Raw genomic sequence first — 17,311 nt, 5'->3', positions numbered from 1 at the left:
GTCCCGGCTCCCGCCGCTCCAGCGCCGCTTCCACCTCCGCCGCCGAACTGCCCCCCCCCGCTTCCCCCTCCGCTATTTATAGCCCGCGGCCCGCACGGCCCCGCCCCCCTCGTGCCAGCCCAGCCAATCCCCGCCCGCCCGTTCCCGAGAACCCCGCTGGTCCCGCAGGCCCCGCTCCCGGAGCCCCTCCCGCCCGCTCCCCGCCTCCCTCTCCTTCTCCTGGGAGAGCTCCCGGACGGGACGTGACCGCGGAGCTCCCACCGCCCTTCCGTGGTCCCAGCAGCGCCTGAGGGGAACGGGGGGACGGTGCCGCTCGGAGGGGCCGCGCCGCGGCTGAGCGGGCAGAGCTTGGGGGACCGCTGCCGGATTGAAAAGGCGGGCTGTGATTGGACGGCGCCGAGAAAGGCGGCCCGGGATTGGCGGGCCAGACTCTGCCTCGGGCCCGGATTGGCGGGGCTTGGAGCCGGCGGGGTGGCGGGAGGTGCTCGGGTGGTCAGGAGGAGGGACTAGGGCCGTGTCGGAGGCGCCCTTCCCGCGGGTCCGTGGCCGTCCCGGGTCCCGCTCCCGGGACCCCGTCCCCTGCCCCGCCCCTTGGTCGGGCTGCACCCCCGGGGTCCCGGCCCCAAGGCCCCTGCAGAGCCCCTCGGGGAGCCCCCCACCGGCACACGGGGCGGTTCCGGATCGCGAAGGCGGACTGTGCGGCATGGGGGACCGTGGAGCAGCGGCGACGTGGTGGGCCGGGAGTCGGCGGCGGGGAGCGGGGAGGACGCAGAGCAGCAGTGCGCCTCTGACCGCCTCTCCCCACGCAGCAGTTCTGCTTCTACGGGGACTTAGACTGCCCCGACTGGGTGCTGGCTGAGATCAGCTCCCTGGCCGAAATCTTTTAAGTGCCCGCCCCCACCCCCATCCCCCTGCCTGCCCCAGGCCCGCTGCCCACCCTCCTTCTCCTGCGCAGTCCCCGCTGCTGCTGAAGTTCAGCGCTATTTCAGTACTTGTTCTACTTGTGTTTCTGAAAAAAAGCTAGAATCAGGATAGCCAAAGCAACATAGAAAGTCTATTCCATCTTCAGCTACATTACAGGGCAAAGGAAATAAGTGATCCTACCCATCAGTGGAACAGGGAAAGAATGAAGATTAAGTCTGTGAGCTATAGAAGAGAAAAATCACACTGTAACAACTTAGAAGATTGCTCCAAGACCACAGTCACAGGAAAAGGGAAGAGAGCCAGGGGCAGAAACTGTAAGGCCAAAAAGATGATGGACACATCTGTGCATCAATCAGGTTCAGAGGTCACTGCATGCCCCAAGCCTAACGAGTTCTCTGGTTTATGTGTGTTATACACCTATTAATTACTTGAATAGAAAATTTACAATTGAACTTTCACAAAGGTTACAGAGTGATATCCCTGCACTGACCATTGCAGCTGAGCTTCTGCTACAGATTCTGACACGTCAGGTGACTGAATGTTTGCTTGTTTTCTAGGCTCTCCTTACAGTCCATCCAGGACATGAAATATAGAGGGGATTTCTTGAGAGGCAGCTTTTAGACCTCATTCCCTTACCTTCGTGGTCAATGCCATCAGCGTCACTCTCCCTCTCTTCTTGCTCTTCATCGAGAGTTCCTCATGTTAGTATTAGCTCAGAGGGACCCATTGCAGAAGCATCAGGTCCTTGAAGGGAACAGAAACGGCTGTACACAAACCAGCTTGCTAAAGGTAAGGGAGCGTGTGCACTGACAACTTCTGTCTGCACAGAAACCCAGCAATGAACACCTGCTCTAAGGGGACAGAAAGCTGCTTGTGGATCCCAGACACAGGACAGACTCCATCAGCACCTACTCGCCTCATCTAAGGAACAGTGCAGCCAACAGCAGAGCTTTCTCATATTCTGATCTGACTGTTTCGCCTTTTCTAAAGTATTTCATTATTTCTAGTAGGTCCACTGCTTTAGCTACACAGCGGGGTTTCTTCCAAACCTGTGACTGACACAGGACGAGCTGAGTGTGACCAATCCCACAGGAACTAAAGCCCTGCTCCTCTAACATGGAGCTGCTTTCACATTTCTGCTGTGAGGACAAAGAAGCACTGTACTACTTCACAAGGCAAACTCTTCAGAAAACTTCTGCAGTAAACTTTATCTTCCTGGGGAGGTACCTGCCAGTGTGCTGCCCTGCACACACACGCTGCCCATGTCCTTCCACAAGTGTTCCAGCTGCTCTCTCTTTTGTTTATTTTGAGCTTTCTCCCGTAGACAAAGATTTACATGTGGATTCTGAGAACATTTAAAACATCAGGAGAAGAGAAACCTCACCCAAACCCAGCAGCCTGTCCCCCAGTCAGAGAGCAGAAGTCACTACGCAGGTCTTACATTTCAACTCAGGTTACACAGAACTTCTGACTAAGCATGGAAAGCAACCTCCAGTCAGGTGGGATTCTAGGACGTTTTCAGCAGCGCCGGGAAGCCAAACTCTGTGTAGCTGTGCCTGCAGAGAACTGTCCTTTGGACAGCCAGAACTCAAGGTGAGCAGAGCTACTGATTTTGGCACTGCAATTCAGTCTTTCTTACTAAGTCAAACTAGTACTCTTCACTGGTGCAGGAAGATACAGGGATAGTCTCAACAAATCCCTTTGGAAATTTATTTTTAAGAACTCTCTGTCCATCTGAATGGAAGACACAATCTTATTTCCCAATCATTTTCACACAATTAGCTCAAATACTAGTACTAAACCAGTGAGCAACATCTGTTTTACAAAATCTTTAGTTTTGTAAAGATATGCTCCACCACATCTAGGAAAAAAAAGGCAAATGGTGGACTCCTTCAGGACAGGAGTTTTCCCACAGTGAGTACGACTAGTAAATGAAATGTTAGACCCTCTCAACATAAAGGCAATTGTGTGCACAAAAGTGACCCAAGATACACTGTTCAGGTGTAAAACAGCTAAAAACACTTACCAGTGTTTTTCTCAGGCGCTCGTATTCTGGCCGATACTCTCTGAAAAGGTGAATAAAGGGAGTGCATTCAGTCTGAAAAACACATGATTTGTATTGCATAAGGATCATCCTGGAGGCTTCTTTTTACTCACAAAAAAAAGTTTTCTCTAGGCTTTCATGTTTGAGAGACATTTCAGAAAGACAGTACTTTTTTCCCCAGATTTGGATTCTGAAACCAATGGATGCAAAATCAATGAACATACTTCATTAAAACAGCAACAATTCAAAACTTGGTATGGAACTACAAGAAAAAAATTACTTCACAGACTTGCTGGCACAGATAGCTTTTACTTTTTCACGGAACAGCACAAAAATTCATCTCTGAATAGTTCCTTTTTACTGCTGCTTTTTATGCTGATACTGGACACCCTAAGCTACCTTGGCTATGGCAACTGTGCACTCCTTCAAATCAAAGGAGCAGACTCATGAATCAGGACCTTCAGGAAGTGGTCACTGGGTCGCGGACCAGAAGTTATCCCCTTACCTCTCCTACTCATCTACAGCTTTAGAAAGCTGGGTAAAAATCTCCCCCAGTCCTGTGCCAAACACTGCAGAAACACCAACCACCTGGAAAAGAGAACACACCAGAACTAGAGAGTAACTGAGCCAGATTTTTAATACAGAAAAAAAACCAAAATAAAAACAAACAAACAAACAATCCCCCACAACGACAACAAAAAAAATCAACACCACCGAAAAACCCAACAACAACGAACTACTAATCTAAACCTAACAACACCCATTTAATCAGCACAGTGGCCTAAGAGTGGGCAGTAACACTTCTGCTTCTGTCCAGCCCGCTTTCAAACTCTTCCTCCACTTGCTGTTCATGTTTGTTACTTCTGCTTTTTGGTTGTCGGTGATTTTGTGTTTGGTGAGTTGTTGGGGCATTTTGGGGGGCGTTTCTTTGGGGAAGGAGGTTTGTTTGGTATTTTGTAACACTGTAGGGCAATTCAAAAGAAAGGTCAAGTCTTTCTGCTGTTTACTTGTTTATTGTTAATAACCCAAGTTCTCATTCTGCATCTAGGGTTATACGTGGTTAGCAAGTATCAGTGTACTAGAATTAAAGTGCAAAAGAGACAACAAGAACTGACCTTTTGGCTCTGAAATAGTCTAATACTTTTTATTTAGCCAAAGCACATTTAAAAGGTCCCCAGAACAGCAAGAGAGGGAGAATTTAATCAGTTGCTATGACAATACATTCAAAATGCACATCTACTTTCTAATTTCAACTTGTCTCTCATTACACTTCTGGCCATTTGTTCTGCTTGTATTAAATCAATTCTCTAAAAATACCTTGAATTAAGACTATTACCAGCCAGAATCCTACACCCTCTAACGAAAATTCTCCCTCTTTTTCATAGGCAAGACAGTCTCAACTACTGACTTCCAAATGGAAGACCTTTCCCAACACAGCCTTGCATTTGATCATTAATACAGTAAATATGCAGACAGCTCTCCAAAGGATTTTAAGCATTAAGGCCAGGCGCTGTGCCAATATATATAAATATTTATACTTTCCCTGCACTTCAGTACAAGCTGCCTTTTACTCCGTAATCCTCCTCATATGACCTGCTCTCCATCCAGTGCTCCAACAGTCCTGACAGGCAGATAAACATGACCTGATCAGCAAATAAGGAACAGGAAGTATGTTAGTTCTGTATATGGGACCACTACAATCCCTTTTGAAATTCTGTATATTGTTCCACATAGGACACTCACAATAGTTTTGGTTTGGCTCTGTTATCATTATCTACATGAATGGAATCATTTCGTTCCTGTAATATCCACACAGCCGAGAAGGCTTGCTTTTTCTTTAGTAAAAGCTGATGACAAACACAATCAGCTAAAACCTTTAGCACAGACTATGGGATCATTAACAGCCTCCAGTGTATACTGTTGTCAGAGAAACAATTAATTTGTCCTCTCAAAACCTGGTTGAGTGGAATAACAATCTTCTTCTTGCACAAGCAAATATAAAGGGTTTTTTTGTTCATTTATTTGCTTTGGAGATTCTTTCCCTTCTTCCTATGCAGTACATTGCCCAACTGTACTTGACACTTTCAGAACAAGGAAAATTACCTCAGGTGGGAAATGCTGCAGCAAAGAACACTGCCTCTTACCAGCCTATCTGAGCTTTCATCTTGTGATTAATCACAGTTCAATATTAAATTATTCAGGCTGCCATTCAGTGTGACAAGCTGCAGTGTAACAAGCTGCAGCGTGACCTCAACACAGGTCATCAACAGATTACAGTTCCAAAGGGCAGTGCAAAGCCCCTTTACAGAAGGACAGAATGGTGGGGGTTGGACAATACCTCTGGAGATCATCTAGTCCAGTCTCTCCTGCTCAAAAAGCGGGATTAGGCAGAAGAGGTTGCTCACAACTTTGCCTGAGCAAAAGTGTTTTAAGCATCTCCAGGGATGGAGACTCCACAATTTCTCTGGACCAGTCCAGAGGAGAACTTCTTAAGTTATTGTTTTCAGTGGGAAGGTAGGGACAGAAACAAGCGATCCCAAAACTTCAAACTCATCCCCACAGCGGTCCAGAGCAGCTCGAGACCAGGCTCCTGCCTTCCCAGGGCCAGGCTCTTCTCTCTGCGAGGCACCCACCAGCCGGGCACTGCCCTGCCCGGCGGCCCCGAGCGCTTCAGGCGCCGGCCCGGCCAACGCCTCGCTCTGCGCGGGCGCCGCTTCCAAAATCACTACCCAAGAGACACAGCAATCAAAGCAGAGGGACTGCACTCCCAGCTTTTCTTACCTGCAGGCACACACAGCACAGCACGTTGGACATAAAAGCCACAGGGTTAGTCCTGCCAGAGGCGGCCGGCACACCCACGGCGACCGAAGGAAAACAGGGAGCCTGGGAACACGGAGTAAAAGACACCTTAATTAGGACTACACTGAGCACTAGCCAGGTCATTCCCACAGACAGCTTCACCGTCCAGTCACACAAAAAGCACTGACCTACCAGGGCCCCAGTTAGGATGGCTCCTGACGCTGACACCTCCCTTTGCCCCAGGGGATCAAGAAGAACATCCCTGGGAAGAAGTCACCCCCAACAACAAAAAGGCAAAATTAGTGAAGCACGGGGTCCTCTTCTGACTAGATTGCCACCAGCATTCAATAGCAAATGCCACGACTATTCTGTTACAGACGAGAAAACCCTGTTCTCCCAAACAAACAGCGAGGAGATTTATGGGCACGCCTGGAAATTTCCTGGGAGGAACTTTTTGTAACTAAGGAGCAGGTGCTGTCTTGAGTTGAAGGCGTCAATTTGACAGACACTTAGCACAGCAAACTCTTCAGCAGAGCAATTAATTGCTGCCTATTTGAACAGCAGGGGAGAGAAAATGACAGTCGAAGGGAAGACAAGAAAAGCAGAACTGCAATCAGCAGCCTTTTCTTCCATCTCTCCCGAGAAGGTCTAGTTTGTCTGTTCTAATAATTCTATGCCCTTTTCTACAGGAAACTTAGACCAAGGCTGAAAAAACAACTAGAAAACACGGAGAGAAGCTTTTTAGAATTTCACGTGATTTTCCCAAACCGATCCCAGAAAAGCAGAACTCGGTAGAATGTACTCACCTCGAGGCCTTTGGTCTTTTTTTCCATAAGCTTCGTCACCTGATTGAAAAAGCAGAGTAGACTCGGTATTTAGGCTCACAACAGGAAAACAACAGGAAAACTTCCCCTTTGTTTCCTCAAAGAAACTACATTAATCTGCACAGCTGCAGGCGCGTCTCCAGCTGTTAAAGCCTTTCAGCTTTTCAGAGGGTGAGAATGCCCTGCTAGGGAAGGCTGAAAAATGCTCGGAGCCTGCACAGGTCAAAGAGCCCCTTGATTTTGTCTGTGTTCCAGTCCCTGGCTAAAGAAACGGCAGAACAAGCGCAGCTGTTGCTTGCCTTTTCCCTCAGAGGTTTTGCCAGGCGCCGGGCCAGCCCGGGCGCTCCGGGGGAAGGCCGGCAGCGCCCAAACCCCGCCGCTTTCCCGGGGGCGTCGCTTGCGAGAGCGCCCCCGAGCGCCGGGCCGGGCCTCACAGTCGCCGCCTGGCGGACACGGCCGGGAGCGGCACTGCAGCCGCGCGCGGCGCCGCAGCCGCGCGCCCCCCCCCACCCCTTGGCGAGACCCGCGGCGCCTTTCGCGAGTACGGGCCTTTGTTCCCTAAAACCTGCCCTTGCCTAGGAAAAGCTGAGCAATTCACAGAGTTGCTGTTTCCAGCCCAGCTTCCCAAAGGATTTCTCTCTCCCGGCAGCACAGACAGGGGCCCCGAGGCAGCGCAGACCCTCCCCGCGGGGGAGGGGGGGGGCGCAATGCCAGGGCACATCCGAACCCGGCCCTGCGGCGGCACGCAGGTGCAAGTTTCTCCGCAGAGGCGAGAAACTTGCCTGTCGCTTCCCCTGCCTGCGGTCGCCGATGGCCGCGGGAGAGGCAGAAGAGCGGCCGCGCCCCCCCGCCGCGCCCCCCCACCGCCGCGCCCCCCCACAGCGCCCAGGTTACCCCGGGGACGATCTCCGTCGGATCTGCCGCCGTGGGTCGCTTCCAGGGGGGGAAGGCGGCGGCGCAGCCCCGACAGCATCTCCAGGCCACGGCGGGACCGAGCGGGGCGGGGACGGGGGCGGGAGCGGGAGCGGAGCGGAGCGGAAGGGGGGCGGTGCCTGGGCTTCTCGCGGCGACCGCCGCGCTCCGCGGCGCCGAGAGGGGGCTGCCGTCGCCGGTGCCTGCTGCCGCCGCCCACGAACCTGCCGCCCGCGCCCGGCGCCGCCGAGCGCCCCGCCTTGTCCCCACAGCGGGAAGCGGCGCGGCGAGACGGCGCTGCGGGCGCGGGGCGGGGGTCCGGGTGGCGGCGGAGGTCAGGCAACAGGATAAACGCCTCTCTAAAGCGAGGGGGCCTCTCGCCGCCATCTTTAGAGTGGCCTCGGCTAAGTTCCGGTTTTGGCGGCGCCATCTTGAGTGTGGCCTCGGGGCGGACTTCCGGGCCGGGGCCGCCATCTTTAGTGTGGTCGTTCCGGTCCTGGTGGCGCCATCTTTACTGTGGGCTTGGCGGACTTCCGGGCCGGGGCCGCCATCTTTAGTGTGGTCGTTCCGGTCCTGGCGGCGCCATCTTTACTGTGGGCTTGGCGGACTTCCGGGCCGGGGCTTTGGAGGACTTCCGGTCGCTCTCTACTTCCGGGGACCGGGTTTACCCAAATTAGCGTCCCTCCTCGCTAATTTCTGCGCTTTCACCCCGAAAAATCTTCATGTTATTCCCCCCACACACACCCCGGGAGGGACGGGAGACCGCGAGTCCCGCCCTGCCGCCGGAACCGGCCCTTAACTCGACCAGGGAGCGCTGCACCGGCACGAGAGCCACCGCGCATGCGTCGCCGGTCCCTCTCCTGGCTGCCCTCAGTTACCACGTGATCGCCGGCGTCTTTCCAACGACTGCGCACGCGCCGGCGTCGCCACCTTGGCTCCCCCCCCCACCCCGCCGCCCGACCGCCCGGCTTCGCTTTCTTACTGCGGCTCCCCCTCCACTTTTTCGGCTCCCTGGGGTTCCCTCACCCACATTTTGGGGTCCCCTTCTCACATTTGAGGGGTGATGACCCCGCAATTTACGGTTCGGGGGGGGGGGAGGAGAGGAAACGGGGTGCCCAAGAAGGGGTTTCTTTTTTTCTTTTTTTTTTTTTCTCTTTTATTTCATTTTCATTTTATTTCCTTTTTAGGTTTTTTGCCTTTTTTTTTTATTTTCTTTTCTATTTTATATTTCCTTTTTTATTTTGGTTATTTTTTATTCCCTTTATTTTTAATTTGCTCTCCCAGTGCTCCCCAGTAACACCCAGTGCTCCCCAACAACCCTCAGTAACACCCGGTGCTCCCCAGTGCACCCCAGTAACACCCAGTGCTCCTCAACAACCCCCAGTAACACCCAGTGCTCCCCAGTAAACACCCAGTGCTCCCCAACAAACTCCAGTAACACCCAGTGCTCCCCAGTGCTCCCCAGTAAACACCCAGTGCTCCCCAACAACCCCCAGTAACACCCAGTGCTCCCCAGTGCTCCCCAGTAAACACCCAGTGCTCCCCAACAACCACCAGTAACACCCAGTGCTCCCCAAAAATTGACCTCAAACCGACCCAAATCACCCCAAAAGCTGACCCAAAACTGACCCCAAAACCTGACCCAAATCATCCCAAAAGCTGACCCAAAACTGACCCCAATCACCCCAAAAGCTGACCCAAAACTGACCCAAATCACCCCAAACAATGACCCCAAACTGACCCCAAAAACTGACTCAAATCATCCCAAAAACTGACCCAAAACTCTGCATTTATTTGGCATCATTTCCTCTCAAAAACAACATCTCCGATTTAGTTGATTGCTAAAGCCATCATTTTAAAATCATCTCAGGAATCAAAAGGGACTGGAAAACACACAGAAATCATTCCTGCACCCACCAAATCATTAGGAATTGGAACCCGATTCCCTCATCTCTCTCCTTGTTCTTCTTGGCTGGAAAACCTGATGATCCCCGCTGGCTATTTTTAGGCTGCTTTTCTTCCACAGCTCCTTTCCTCCCGGCTGAAACCTCCTGGCATATTCAGGGCTTAGCTGGAGGGAAGCCCCTCTGAAGTATTTCCTCTCGTGGCAATTCTGTGGGATGAAGAAGTAAAAAAAGCACATCAAGAGCTCCTTCTACCCCCTTCCTTCGCAAACACCCTCCCAGTTTGTCCTTGGCAGCTCCATCCCCCCGGCACCCGCACCCGACGCTTCGGCTCCGCTGGCAAAGGGACAGCAAGTGCACAAGCAAGTTCAGTGCTGGGCAGGGGCTCCCTGGGGAACGGCACTTCAGTGCTTTAGTCCGTGGCCTTTCCTGCTGCCCTCCCTCCTGGAAGCAGAGGATGACCTGGCCCTTGTTTCTCCCACGCTCGCAGACCCAGGTCCTGCTCCCTTGGCCCCACTTTTCTTAGCAGACCCGGCATCATTTCCCAGGGTCCCCAGGAAACTTCTGCACTTGACCCATTGCTAAGTGCAGAGCACAGGGCAAGGGAAGGACAAATTTCTTGGCACCCACCCCCTGGAATTTTCCTTCTCCGCAGCACGCTCCCGTTCCCGCTGTCTCTGGAGGTGCCCGCACGAGTCCTCCTTCTCCCAGCACCTCAGAGAATGTCCTTTTCACCCAGGTCCTGCTTACCGTCGGCCAACAAAACACGGTGACAACATTTTTCAGGATGCCAGTGGAGAGATATTAGAGCACACTGCACAGGGAAGCTGAGCCTGCCCCATCCCTGCACGTGTTCCAGGCCAGGCTGGATGGGACTGGGAGCATCCAGCCAGGGATGAGAGCGGAAGGTGTCCCTGCCCACGGAAGGCAGGCTGGCCTTTGAAGGTCCCCTTCAAACCAAATCGCTCTGGGATTCCCCTCCAAAATCGCTACCCAAGAGACACAGCAATCAAAGCAGAGGGACTGCACTCCCAGCTTTTCTTACCTGCAGGCACACACAGCACAGCACGTTGGACATAAAAGCCACAGGGTTAGTCCTGCCAGAGGTGTCCGGCACACCCACAGAGACCGAAGGGAAAGAGAAAGCCTGGAAACACAGAGTAAAACACACTTTAATTAGGAGTACACCGAGCACTAGCCAGGTCATTCACACAGCTTCACTGTCCAGTCATACAAAAAGCACTCACCGAGGCCTCAGTTAGGATGGTTCCTGACGCTGACCAGCTGAATACCTCCCTGGAAGCCCGCTCTGCTCCTGCCAGGCACTAAGGGGCTTTGCCAAGCAACCAATGGAAATTAAAATTACAGGCTGGGCAAAGGCACTTCCCGCAGGACCGCTCCTGGCCAAGGCCACCGGTCCGTGCAAGTCAGACCACTGACCACCCGGGGGGATTTTCGGGGGCACGCTTCCAGCTTTTATTCTCCAGAAACTCCAGTTCTTTCTGGCACCCCTTGCTTCAGTCTTCCCCTGCTGGAAGAGGTCACTTAAGACTTTCGAGGGGCCAGATTGCCAAAGCCCGGCCAGTCCATTCCCACGAGGAAAGAAAGGTAGCTTTGTCTTGGACAGGATGCTGAAGGGGGAGACACAAAATAAAAGTTTAATTTAAAACAACTGCCTAGAATAGGAAGCAATTCAAACAGAAGGCAGACAAGACTCGTGCAAATCTGAATACATTTGACTTCAAAGGAGAATTATTTCCCTCTGCACCTAACAGAAAGCCATTTTCACCCGGGCCCTGCTTACCATCGTTGAACAAAACACGCTGACAACATTTTTCCTGATGACAGGGGAGAGATATTAGAGCACACTGCACAGGGAAGCTGAGCCTGCCCCATCCCTGCAAGTGTTCCAGGCCAGGCTGGATGGGACTGGGAGCATCCAGCTGAGGATGAGAGGGGAAGGTGTCCCTGCCCACGGAAGGCAGGATGGCCTTTGAAGGTCCCCTTCAAACCAAATCGCTCTGGGATTCCCCTCCAAAATCACTACCCAAGAGACACAGCAATCAAAGCAGAGGGACTGCACTCCCAGCTTTTCTTACCTGCAGGCACACACAGCACAGCACGTTGGACATAAAAGCCCCGGGGTTAGTCCTGCCAGAGGCGTCCGGCACACCCACAGAGACCGAAGGGAAAGAGGGAGCCTGGGAACACGGAGTAAAAGACACCTTAATTAGGGATCACTGGGAAGGGAATTGGGATGGGCCTGAGGGCAGTGGGAAGGGACTGGGATGGAACTGGGCAAACTGGGGAAGGACTGGGTTGCACTGCAGGAGGACACTTGGGAAGGAATGGGTGCGCTGGCTTGCACTGAGAGAAGTGGGAAGGGACTGGGATGAGAGTGGGGGCACTGGGGTGGTACTGGGAGCACTGGTGGCACTGGGCTAGGACTGGAGGAACTGGGGAGGGAGCAGGGAGGGACTTCGAGGGGGCTGGGAAGGGAACCGGGATGGTACAGGAATGGGAATGGGATGCATGGGAGAAAGGAGCGGAATGCACTGGGGAGGGACTGGGAGCAACGGGAAAGCCACTGCGGGGACTGGGATTGGACTGGGGAGGGACTGCAAGAGGACTGTGACAGCACTGGGGAGTGGGCCTGGGATGGGACTGGGATGCACAGGTGGAAAGAACCGGGATGCCCTGGGGAGGGACTGAGGTCACGGGAGGGCTGGGGATGGGTCAGGGGCACTGGGGAGGGAACTGGGATGGGACTTGGATGTTCTAGGGAGGGAGTGGGATGCATCGGGGAAAAGGACTGGCATGCACTGGGAGGGACTGGGGCAGTGGGGAGGGATGGGGATGGGACTGGGGACGCTGGAGAGGGACTGGGGGCACTGGGGGGATTTGGGCGGGGAGTGGGGACACTGGGGTGGGACTGAGATTTTCGGGGGGGTGAGGGGGACTGGGAGCACTGGGATGGGACTGGGGATCATTGGGGAGGGACTGGGATGGGACTGGGAGCACTGGGAAAGGGACTGCAGGGACTGGGATAGGACTGGGAAGGGACTGCAAGGGGACTGTGAGAGGACTGGGGAGGGGACTGGAGAGCGTGCCTGGGATGGGCCTGAGAATCTCTGGGGAGGGACTGGGACCACTGGGATGGGACTGCTGTGACTGGGATGGGATGCAGTTGTACTGGGAAGGGACTGGGGAGGGACTGGGAATCACTTAGGAGGGACTGGGATGGGACTAGGCAAACTGGGGAAGGACTGGGTTGCACTGCAAAAGGACACTTGGGAGGGAAAGGAGGTGGTGGGTTGCAGTGGGGGAAGTGGGGAGAGACTGGGATGAGAGTGGGGACACTGGGGTGGGACTGGGAGGACAGGTGGCACTGGGCTAGGACTGGGGGAACTGGGGAGGGAGCAGGGAGGGACTGCGAGGGGGCTGGGAAGGGAACTGGGATGGTACTGGGATGGGAATGGCATGCATGGGAGAAAGGAGCGAAATGCACTGGGGAGGAACTGAGGGCACTGGAGAGGCCCTGGGGGCACTTGGGGGAACTGGGCTGGGACTGGGATTCTCTGGGGAGGGACTGGAGGCACTGGGATAGGACTGAGAGGCACTGGGGAGGCACTAGGACACACTGGGCCACCACTGGGATGGGACTGGGATCACTGGGGAGGGAATTGGAATGGGACTGGGGGCAGTGGGAAGGGACTGGGATGGAACTGGGCGAACTGGGGAAGGACTGGGTTGCACTGCAGGAGGACACTTGGGAAGGAATGGGTGCGCTGGCTTGCACTGAGAGAAGTTGCAAGGGACTGGGATGAGAGTGGGGGCACTGGGGTGGGACTGGGAGCACTGGTGGCACTGGGCTAAGACTGGGGGAACTGGGGAGGGAGCAGGGAGGGACTGCGAAGTGACTGGGATGGGAATGGGATGCACAGGGAAAAGGAGCACAACGCATTGGGGAGGGACTGGGGGCAGTGGGGAGGGACTGGGATGGGACTGGGGACACTTCAAGGGGGTTGGATGCCCTGGGTGCGACTAGGGGCACTGGGCTGAGACTAGGGGCACTGGGCTGAGACTAGGGGCACTGGAGAGGGACTGGGGGTAGTAGGGAGGGACTGGGATGGGACTGAGGGCACTGGAGATGCTCCCTGCCTCACCCCAGTGCCCCCATTCTCATCCCAGTCCCTTCCCACTTCTCTCAGTGCAAGCCAGTGCACCCATTCCTTCCCAAGTGTCCTCCTGCAGTGCAACCCAGTCCTTCCCCAGTTTGCCCAGTCCCATCCCAGTCCCTTCCCACTGCCCTCAGGCCCATCCCAATTCCCTCCCCGGTGATTCCAGTCCTATCCCAGTGGTGGCCCAGTGTGTCCTAGTGCCTCCCCAGTGCCTCTCAGTCCTATCCCAGGGCCTCCAGTCCCTCCCCAGAGAATCCCCGTCCCAGCCCAGTTCCCCCAAGTGTCCCGAGGGCCTCTTCAGTGCCCTCAATTGTACTGGGAAGGGACTGGGGAGGGACTGGGAATCACTTAGGAGGGACTGGGATGGGACTAGGCAAACTGGGGAAGGACTGGGTTGCACTGCAGGAGGACACTTGGGAGGGAAAGGAGGTGGTGGGTTGCAGTGGGGGAAGTGGGGAGAGACTGGGATGGGAGTCGGGGCACTGGGGTGGGACTGGGAGGACAGGTGGCACTGGGCTAGGACTGGAGGAACTGGGGAGGGAGCAGGGAGGGAGCAGGGAGGGGGCTGGGAAGGGAACTGGGATGGTACTGGGATGGGAATGGCATGCATGGGAGAAAGGAGCGGAATGCACTGGGGAGGGACTGGGAGCAACGGGAAAGCCACTGCAGGGACTGGGATTGGACTGGGAAGGGACTGCAAGAGGACTGTGACAGCACTGGGGAGTGGGCCTGGGACAGGACTGGGATGCACAGGGGGAAAGAACCGGGATGCCCTGGGGAGGGACTGAGGTCACGGGAGGGCTGGGGATGGGTCAGGGGCACTGGGGAGGGAACTGGGATGAGACTTGGATGTTCGAGGGAGGGAGTGGGATGCATTGGGGAAAAGGACTGGCATGCACTGGGAGGGACTGGGGGCAGTGGAGAGGGACTGGGGGCACTGGGGGGATTTGGGCTGGGAGTGGGGACACTGGGGTGGGACTGAGATTTTCGGGGGGGTGAGGGGGACTGGGAGCACTGGGATGGGACTGGGGATCATTGGGGAGGGACTGGGATGGGACTGGGAGCACTGGGAAAGGGACTGCAGGGACTGGGATAGGACTGGGAAGGGACTGCGAGGGGACTGTGAGAGGACTGGGGAGGGGACTGGAGAGCGTGCCTGGGATGGGCCTGAGAATCTCTGGGGAGAGACTGGGACCACTGGGATGGGACTGCTGTGACTGGGATGGGATGCAGTTGTACTGGGAAGGGACTGGGGAGGGACTGGGAATCACTTAGGAGGGACTGGGATGGGACTAGGCAAACTGGGGAAGGACTGGGTTGCACTACAGGAGGACACTTGGGAGGGAAAGGAGGTGGTGGGTTGCAGTGGGGGAAGTGGGGAGAGACTGGGATGAGAGTGGGGGCACTGGGGTGGGACTGGGAGGACAGGTGGCACTGGGCTAGGACTGGGGGAACTGGGGAGGGAGCAGGGAGGGACTGCGAGGGGGCTGGGAAGGGAACTGGGATGGTACTGGGATGGGAATGGGATGCATGGGAGAAAGGAGCGGAATGCACTGGGGAGGGACTGGGAGCAACAGGAAAGCCACTGCGGGGACTGGGATTGGACTGGGGAGGGACTGCAAGAGGACTGTGACAGGACTGGGGAGTGGGCCTGGGATGGGACTGGGATGCACAGGGGGAAAGAACCGGGATGCCCTGGGGAGGGACTGAGGTCACGGGAGGGCTGGGGATGGGTCAGGGGCACTGGGGAGGGAACTGGGATGGGACTTGGATGTTCTAGGGAGGGAGTGGGATGCATTGGGGAAAAGGACTGACATGCACTGGGAGGGACTGGGGCAGTGGGGAGGCATGGGGGCATTGGGGGAATTTGGGCTGGGAGTGGGGACACTGGGGTGGGACTGAGATTTTCGGGGGGCGGGGGGGGGGGGACTTGGAGCAGTGGGATGGGACTGGGGGTCATTGGGGAGGGACTGGGGAACCGTGGGACTGGGGGCACTGGAATAGGAGTGAGATGTACTGGGGAGGGACTGGGCCGGGACTGAGGGCACTGGAGAGGCCCTGGGGGCACTGGGCTGGGACTGGGATTCTCTGGGGAGGGACTGGAGGCACTGGGATAGGACTGAGAGGCACTGGGGAGGCACTAGGGCACACTGGGCCACCACTGGGATGGGACTGGGATCACTGGGGAGGGAATTGGAATGGGACTGGGGGCAGTGGGAAGGGACTGGGATGGAACTGGGCGAACTGGGGAAGGACTGGGTTGCACTGCAGGAGGACACTTGGGAAGGAATGGGTGCACTGGCTTGCACTGAGAGAAGTTGCAAGGGACTGGGATGAGAGTGGGGGCACTGGGGTGGGACTGGGAGCGCTGGTGGCACTGGGCTAAGACTGGGGGAACTGGGGAGGGAGCAGGGAGGGACTGCGAAGTGACTGGGATGGGAATGGGATGCACAGGGAAAAGGAGCACAACGCATTGGTGAGGGACTGGGGGCAGTGGGACGGACTGGGATGGGACTGGGGACACTTCAAGGGGGTTGGATGCCCTGGGTGCGACTAGGGGCACTGGGCTGAGACTAGGGGCACTGGAGAGGGACTGGGGGTAGTAGGGAGGGACTGGGATGGGACTGAGGGCACTGGAGATGCTCCCTGCCTCACCCCAGTGCCCCCATTCTCATCCCAGTCCCTTCCCACTTCTCTCAGTGCAAGCCAGTGCACCCATTCCTTCCCAAGTGTCCTCCTGCAGTGCAACCCAGTCCTTCCCCAGTTTGCCCAGTTCCATCCCAGTCCCTTCCCACTGCCCTCAGGCCCATCCCAATTCCCTCCCTGGTGATTCCAGTCCCATCCCAGTGGTGGCCCAGTGTGTCCTAGTGCCTCCCCAGTGCCTCTCAGTCCTATCCCAGTGCCTCCAGTCCCTCCCCAGAGAATCCCAGTCCCAGCCCAGTTCCGCCAAGTGCCCCGAGGGCCTCTTCAGTGCCCTCAATTGTACTGGGAAGGGACTGGGGAGGGACTGGGAATCACTTAGGAGGGACTGGGATGGGACTAGGCAAACTGGGGAAGGACTGGGTTGCACTGCAAAAGGACACTTGGGAGGGAAAGGAGGTGGTGGGTTGCAGTGGGGGATATAGGGAGAGACTGGGATGGGAGTGTGGACACTGGGGTGGGACTGGGAGGACAGGTGGCACTGGGCTAGGACTGGAGGAACTGGGGAGGGAGCAGGGAGGGAGCAGAGAAGGGAACTGGGATGGTACTGGGATGGGAATGGCATGCATGGGAGAAAGGAGCGGAATGCACTGGGGAGGGCCTGGGAGCAACGGGAAAGCCACTGCAGGGACTGGGATTGGACTGGGAAGGGACTGCAAGAGGACTGTGATAGGACTGGGAGTGGGGCTGGGATGGGACGGGATGCACAGGGGGAAAGAACCGGGATGCCCTGGGGAGGGACTGAGGTCACGGGAGGGCTGGGGATGGGTCAGGGGCACTGGGAGGGAACTGGGATGGGACTTGGATGTTCTAGGAAGGGAGTGGGATGCATTGGGGAAAAGGACTGGCATGAACTGGGGGCAGTGGGGAGGGATGGGGATGGGACTGGGGACACTGGAGAGGGACTGGGGGGCACTGGGGGAATTTGGGCTGGGAGTGGGGACACTGGGGTGGGACTGAGATTTTCGGAGGGGTGAGGGGGACTGGGAGCAGTGGGATGGGACTGGGGTCATTGGGGAGGGA

The 17,311-nt window shown here is 56.0% G+C and overlaps 1 long non-coding RNA gene across 4 annotated transcripts in view; it reads right to left on the bottom strand.

Annotated features, from left to right (window-relative positions):
- Window positions 1–1,032: 1,032 nt before the first annotated feature.
- Window positions 1,033–17,311, bottom strand: part of LOC135423371 (uncharacterized) — a 55,838-nt gene continuing 39,559 nt past the window's right edge. Inside the window, exons 3-8 of one of the 4 annotated variants that reach the window (XR_010434794.1) lie at window positions 10,651–11,038; window positions 6,574–6,612; window positions 5,750–5,851; window positions 3,474–4,611; window positions 2,951–3,022; window positions 1,033–2,269 (exon numbers count right to left, since the gene is read on the bottom strand). This is a non-coding gene — a long non-coding RNA (uncharacterized LOC135423371). Of the gene's footprint in view, window positions 2,270–2,950; window positions 3,023–3,473; window positions 4,612–5,749; window positions 5,852–6,573; window positions 6,613–9,267; window positions 9,617–10,452; window positions 10,555–10,650; window positions 11,039–11,506; window positions 11,574–17,311 lie in introns of those variants that run through there. The other 3 variants (XR_010434795.1, XR_010434796.1, XR_010434793.1) reach the window with 3 other exon arrangements.

Source organism: Pseudopipra pipra, chromosome 16 (genome assembly GCF_036250125.1).
Source record: "Pseudopipra pipra isolate bDixPip1 chromosome 16, bDixPip1.hap1, whole genome shotgun sequence".
NCBI classification, from domain to species: domain Eukaryota; kingdom Metazoa; phylum Chordata; class Aves; order Passeriformes; family Pipridae; genus Pseudopipra; species Pseudopipra pipra.
The sequence above is the reverse complement of the archived record's forward strand: the minus strand, read 5'-3'. Positions and strand labels throughout refer to the sequence as shown.